The sequence below is a fragment of the Myotis brandtii genome, unplaced genomic scaffold (genome assembly GCF_000412655.1).
Source record: "Myotis brandtii unplaced genomic scaffold, ASM41265v1 scaffold2803, whole genome shotgun sequence".
NCBI lineage: Eukaryota > Metazoa > Chordata > Mammalia > Chiroptera > Vespertilionidae > Myotis > Myotis brandtii.
Genome location: NW_005360693.1, coordinates 229,599 through 236,913, shown reverse-complemented (window position 1 = coordinate 236,913; position 7,315 = coordinate 229,599).

Sequence of the window (7,315 nt, the reverse complement as noted above, 5' to 3'; positions counted from 1 at the left end):
GTTGGGAACCACTGCTCTAGACTTTATGCGGGGCTCAGTTCTAGCTGCCTCCCTCAGGTACAGTCCAATATCCCATCTCCTACTCTGCATGGGGGCGAGACCTCGTCCCCCCCCCAAAGCTCCCTGACCATGAAGTTCCCTCACTGGACACATGGAGAGTTCATGTTTTCCTTTTATGTACAAGGTTACCAACGTTTTAGTTTTATCTTAGGAAATAGAGAGTGTTCATCACAATTTTCCAACCACAGAGCCTCCACCCAGACACACACACAGCCTATTGTCTGACCACATTCTGCTGTTCTCCAGGCCCCAGTTGAGATGCATTTTCTCCAGAAAGCTTCCTCTGAGCTCTCAACTCCAGGAACAGCAGGGAGTACCCTTCCATGTGCCCCAGGCCTCATACCTGCCAGAACATTCCTCACCGATTCTTGCAACAGACTCTAAGACCCTGGAGGGCAAGATGGAGTCTTGTTCCCCATTTATGCTCAGCAGCTGGGACAGAGCCTAACTCGAGCTAGACACTCTTTACACTTGCTCTGGTCACTTCCTACGGGCTGGACACTGTCCTGGGTGACGGGATCGCAGCACAGTTAGGCAGAGCCCATGAATTCCTGGGAGAGCAGACCCTCGGCCTGTGCTCCCATGTGGCCCTGTCTCGATTTCAGTTAGTATGTTTCTCATGGTAGTTTGCTTCCAGGACTTTCACCCATGGATTGTGACTTTCCTGTGTGCAAGTAAGGGAAGAAAGGGTTAACATTTCTCATGTTCCTGGTCCTCGTCTAAGGGTTTTTATATATGTTGTCCCATCAATCCTCACAACATGTGTATGAGGTAGGTCTACTGACCCATTTTGCAGAAAACAAAACTAAATCTCTAAGTCTAAGTGGTTAAGACTCTCATTTATGTTCATATTGCTAGTGAGTTGTTGTTGTTTTCGTCCAGACCCAAAGGCTCCAGCGTCAGACATGCTATTCTCACTGAGAGGACCTGTGGCGAATCTTGCCGTCCTATTCATCGTGTCCCTGACCCTCAGCCCAGAGCTGGAAACATCAGGAATGTAAGTGCTTGTGGAGCAGAGGGTGAGATGAGGGACACATGCTCCTTAGGATGAGCATGGAGATGCTGTATTGTGATTCAGAGGTGAACCCCCAGCACTTCTGTCTGAGAAGTGCTAGCTTAGAAGAATCTAGAAAAATCTAGATTACGTACATGAGGTGGAGCCAGAGGGTGTGGGGTTGAGAGCAGCAGGGCTGGCAGTGGGACTCAAGGTTATGCTTCTCTTCCACTGTACGCTGCCTGCCAGGGGCAAAGGCTCCCTCCGAGGAGTCCTCGGGTCCAATATTGACTAACCTCAGCCTGTTCCCGGATAGGACTCCCTAACTGAGCATTCCTGAGACCTCTGAGGCGTCTCCTTATCTCATGTTCCCAGGAAAGACGGGTTCTGTCCAGACACCCACTGTAGACAGGACCTTCCAAGAAGAGAGCTGCACCAGCGACCCTGTCCCTGGCCTTCCTGGGCCCACGTTTTCCTGCTCGTGTTGTACTGGGTCCCAAGGCCCCACCTGGGTTTGAAGAGAGAAGTACCCGGCTGTGAGGAGAGAGGGGCCCTAGATAAACTGCTCTGACTGCCATAGCGAAGTACCACAGGCTGGGGCCTTAAACCCCAGCATTCATTCCTCACAGTTTTGGAGGCTGGAAATCCAAGCTCAAGGTGCTGGTAGGGTTGGTTTTATTTCAGGCCTCTCTCCTGGGCTGGCAGGTGACATCTTCTCGCTGTGCCCTCATCTGGCCTTTTCTCTGGCCCTGGTGTCTCTTCTTCTTCTTTTAAGGACATAGACCCTCGGGATTAGGCCCCACCCTGATGACCCCATTTAACCTTAATCATCTCTGTAAAGGCCTTGTCCCCAAACACAGTCATGTTCTGAGGTATTGGGGACAGGACTTTAAGTACAAATTCTGGAGGATACTCGGCCCATAACAGGCCCCAAGCTTCCCCAGGAAGGGCCTCACAGCAGCTTTCTCTTAGGTGCTGAGCTCCATGTCCTATCCTGGAGGAGCTGGTCAGTAAGAGATGATGAGATGAGACACGAGGTATGTGAGGGATGTGGAGAAGAGAGGAAGTGCATGGGGATGTGAATCCATCTTCCCTGGGGTGAAGCCCAGAGCTTTCCTCCGAGGAAGCCCCGGTAGCTGACAGCGCTCCAGAGTGTGTGCAGTTGTGCAGCCAACACACCAACCTGCCCTTCAGCTCAGAGCATAACTCAGGCCCGCGCCGTTTTGTTGTTTCTGAGCTAGAATGCTCATTTTGACCCCAAGTACACTCCGCCAGCTGGAATTCAAATGACCATGGAAAAATGTTTCAAAGACACATTTTTAAAACCTACCGTCTGCAAGCCCCTGAGAGGAGCTGGAAAGGCATGGAAATCCCGCCATCCATTGTGTTCTCAGACTTGCTGAATGGGGCAGAGGGTGTAAGTCACTTTTGAAAAGAATTTGAAGTCTTTGAGTATTCCCCCTGGCTAGCTGGAGTCTTGACCTTCTGAGCACTATGACCAAGACAATCACCCGAGCACTGGCCATTGGGGCTCATTTGCTTGGAGTGTACTCCTGTATAGGGAAGGGTCGTGGGTTCAAGTCAGGGCACAGGTACCCAGTTTGCAGTTTGATCCCAGATGGGACAGCCTCCAGGAGACCCTCTCTCTCTCTCTCTCTCTCTCTCTCTCTCTCTCTCTCCCTCTCTCCTTCTCTCTTCCTTTCTTCCTTTCTTTCTAAAATCAATAAAATCATGTCCTCAGTGAGAACTAAACACACATACACACACACACACACACACACACACACACACACACACACAACGACAGGCGCCTGAAGTCATTCCCAGGTGGCAACTGAACAGAAACTGAAGCAGCAGACAGCCAGGAAGTGAGCCCCACCTGGACTGCCTCCCCAGCACTGCAGGTCCCAGAGCACCCCCTTAAGGAGCGTTTTTGTCCACTGACAGAGGTACGAGCCCTCACTTACCTCATGTTGTTCTGCCTTTAACACAATTGTAGGATTTAATCAGATAAGCATAGAAAAGGAGGGACATGTCATCAGACCTGTCAAACTTCACAAGAAAGCAGAGCACAGTGTCAGGCCCTGGAGAGCTCTCCACTCCCACCCAAGGTTTCTCAGGTTTCTTAGAAAGCTGCCACGCTTTCTGTGTAACTGCTTCCTTTGCCGAGGTGGCCAACTGCTCTAATCCCAGCTGGTTCTAATCCTAACACGGGCCATTGCTCGCTGTGCAGAATCAAACCTCAATGCGACAGTCATCGGTCCTCTCTCCCCAGTCACTGGGAAACAGAGGCTCTGGCCCAGTCAAGCTCTTCAACTCAGAACGGAGTGTTCGGGCCACTCTCTGAGGCCAAGGCCTCCCGGGATTTGCCAGAGGAATTGGATTGTGATGCCTTTCCCAGTATCTGTGTACCTCCATCTATTTAGAAAGGGATGGAGGGGGTTCCTGGAAGAAAAAGACCTGGGAATGAGCCTTTATCCCCTTCACTGAGGCTCAGAGCTATGAACCCGTGGCTAGTGGACGGAAATGCCTACGCAGAATCAGGCTGCAAAGGGTCAGGGACTCGTGCAAGGGAAATCACCTTAAAAACAAGGACCACGGTCATCTGAGGGTAGTGTCCTCACATCAGCTTACACTGAATTTCATCGTAACACACACATTGTCAGTATGTCTGAGCCCAGAGGGAAAATGTATGTCTTTTGGTTACAATATAAAGTAACAACACTCAGAGTTCAGGCCTTTGAGACTTGTGTTAATGATGGATCCAGAGTGGCCTGCTGCTCCAGGGTCAGACAGCACAGAGGGTGGTGAGCCTGCACCACCAGGGGCACAGGGAAGCCAAGAGTCCTTGGGGAGAAGGTCAATGTCAGTGCTGTCATTTTATGAGCGACAACAGTAATGTGCAGGAATTTGTATCACAAAAACTGTTAGAGGAAGTTGGGGGGTGGAGGTAGGCAGGGAGAATTCCCTCTGAGCACAGGTCTGAGTCACCAACACCTCCTGCCCCCTGAACCCCAGACAAGCTGTGAGGGCAGCCTGGCCTGACACCAAAGTCAAGGGTATGCTCCCACTCAAATTCCCTGGGAATGTCTGTGGAGAGAAGTCCCAGGGCCACACTAGACCTCTCCCTGCAAAAAGGAATAGGAGGGGAGAGTGTGCCATTGTACAGAAATCTAGTGTTTATGATAGGGACACAAATGTAAATGTGACTGCCTTTGTCCTCTCCAGCTGATAAGGTGTGAGACTTGCTGGTTTGGTTATGTGGATATTGTTTGTGCCGGGTCACTCCTTGCTCTTCCGTCCAGTCCAGTGTGATATGGCCCTGGGCCTCGGAGATGGCAGTGTTGCAGTAATAAATATCAAGCCCATTGTATCACATTCTAACATGGTTCTTATGGGGAGGCCTGAAAGGCAGTGGTTATATGAGATTTCCCCAAAGTGGGTGCGAGGGGTGGGCATTCCCGAAGGCAATGATTGGAAGAAAGGGTTTATCGGAAAGGAAATGGGAACTTCCTCTCTGCTAAGGCCGACAGATAAGGGGCCTCTGCATCGCGGGGAGCGCATGCTGCTTTCTGGACCTGGGAGGGTCGAGGACTCATTGTGGGCTCTTGTCTATGGAGCATGGAGACAGAGCCCACCATGTAGAGGAAAACAGAAGCTTAAACGCAAATGTCCTCTGAGCATTCAGAATCGGGAGCCAGACCACCCACCTTAACGCTCCCTTCATATTTGTGTTTCTCAGTGATCCCTGACTGCAGCACAGGCCTGTCGACATGGCATGGCCTTGCCTCGGCCTTGCTGCTGAGGAAGGCATCTGTCTTCACTGAAGCTTGAGTTGCTCAGGGGCATGGCGTCCTCCCGAGGAGGGTGGGGGTTTAACAGCCGTCACGTCACGCAGAAACCCCAAGGCAGAGGTGAACACTCCTCCGTGACTGCCTTGGAGAAGCTTTGTTAGCCCTCAAGGAAGCCTCAATGTCCCTACAACCAAGATGAGAGCTGACAAGATAGGAAGAATTAAATTGTGGGAGTGGGAAGCTGGGTACTGGGTTTGCTGTTCAAGTTGACAACAGTACATGTCAACGTGGCCATTCTAGGAAGCTGAGTGCTGACATTAGTTCCAGGAGCTCCAGTTCACTGATCCAACAATATGAGAAATACACCCAGTGTGTTTCCTGGACAGTCTCATATTTGATTTCTTGAGTAGAGTTCTTTTGGGACCCCTTTTGGGCTTGGGAATTTGGGGAATAATAAAGTTAAATATTTCAGCAGAATTTCTCAGAGACACCAAGAAAAGTGGAATAGAGTTAAGGAACTGGAATTTTACTTGGAAATATCACTGCCCTTAGGGGGTTTGTCACGGGGGAGCATAGCACATAGAGCGAGAGGGACGCCGAGTGCAAGTCAATCAGCCACACAGTGTGTACTCCTGTTTGTCTGGCCTACTTTACTCGGTATAAAAATCGTGAGGTTCGCACATGTTGCATGTATCAGTAGTTTATTTTTTATTGAACCATAATCTAGCCCATGTATATACCAGAGATTGTTTACCACTAATCTGTTCATTGTATCTAATTTGGGGCTACTACAAATAAAGTTTCTATAAACATTTAAGTACAAATGTTTGTATGAAAGTATGCTTTCACTTATCTTAGGTAAATATATAGGAGTGGAATAGACAGATTACTATATATATATACATTCAACCTTTTAATTCCTACCAGCGCTTGGTAAGTTCAGTCTTTGTCATTTCGGATGCTGAGCATCTCCTCATGTGCTTACTTGCTATCCTCATACCTTTTGTGGTGAAATGTCTGTTCAAATCTTTTGTCCATTGAGTTGTTACGGCTTTTTCTTATTATTCAGTTTTAAGAGTTCTTTTATATATTCTACATAGAATTTCATTTTTAGATCTTTGATTTACAAATATGTTCTCCCAGACTGTGGTTTGTCTTTTCGTTTCATTAACAATGCCTTTTTTAAGAGCAGAAGTTTTCATTTTGATGAAGTTTAGTTCATCCATTTTTTTTTATTTTAAAAATTTTGGCTGTAATCCAGTTCTTAAAGATATTCTCCTATTTTCTACTAAAAGATTTATAGTTTTAGATTTCATGTACAGGTCTATGATCCATTTTTATTTGAGATTTTATATATGATAAAAGACATGAATCAAAGTTTGTTTTATTTTGCATATAGATATTCATTGTTCCAGAACCATTTGTGGAAATATTATCCTTTCTACACTGAAATACCTCTATACCTTTCTTGAAAATAAACTCTCCATGTGTGTGCTTGTCTATTTCTTAACTCTTTATTCTATCCCATTGATCTTTTTGTCTGTATTGATGCCAATCTCACATTGTTTTGATTACTATTGCTTTATAAGTCTTTAAATCCAGCTTTCAAAGTTGGGTGGTTTTTTTCAAACTTGTTTTGGCTACTGTAGGTCTGCCATTTTAATTTTAGAATAAAATTATATTTCCTCAAAAAAGCCTACTGGAATTTTGGGGGGGGATTCCATTGCTTGTAGATTAATTTGGGGAGAATTGACATCTAAATTAATATTAAGTTTTCTGATTCCATGAACAATATATATCTCTCAATTGTTTAATTTTTCTCAACATTTTTTTCTTGTGTAGATAGAGGCTTTCCACATCTTTTGGCATATTTATCTCTATTTAATAATTTGGTGGTTTTTTTAATTTTAATTACTGATTTTTTGCTAGTATATAAAAATTAAAGTGATTTTTGAATATTGTCCTTTTGTCCTGCAATCTTGCTAAACTCGTGTATTAGTGCTAATAGCGTTTATTTTGTAGATTGCATCATATTTTCTACATAGGCAATCATGTTGTCTGTAAATAAAGACAGTTGTGCTTCTTTCTTTCTAATCTGAATAACTTTAATTTCTGTTTCTTACTCTATTTCATTGGCTAGAACTTTTGTTACAATGAAGAAAATGGTGTGGTGAGAAATGGCATACTTGTCAGTATTGCTGTTATCTTTCAAAGAAAAGTGGCACTTTGGAAGCCTCGAAACCAATGCAAAGCATTGCCTGTGACGGTTAATACTCAAGATTGGTGATTTTTATTTCAGAGACAGGATTTAGGAAGTGTTGGATTGTCTCTATCTCCCTTGAAGGCTAAGCAAGTACATATTACACAATTTGGGATCGTTGTACAGCTAAGACTTGTGCACTTGCTAAAGTCTAGCCTGAGGCCCCCAATATAAGATGTGGCTTCAGGTGAGCACTCATAATTGCCC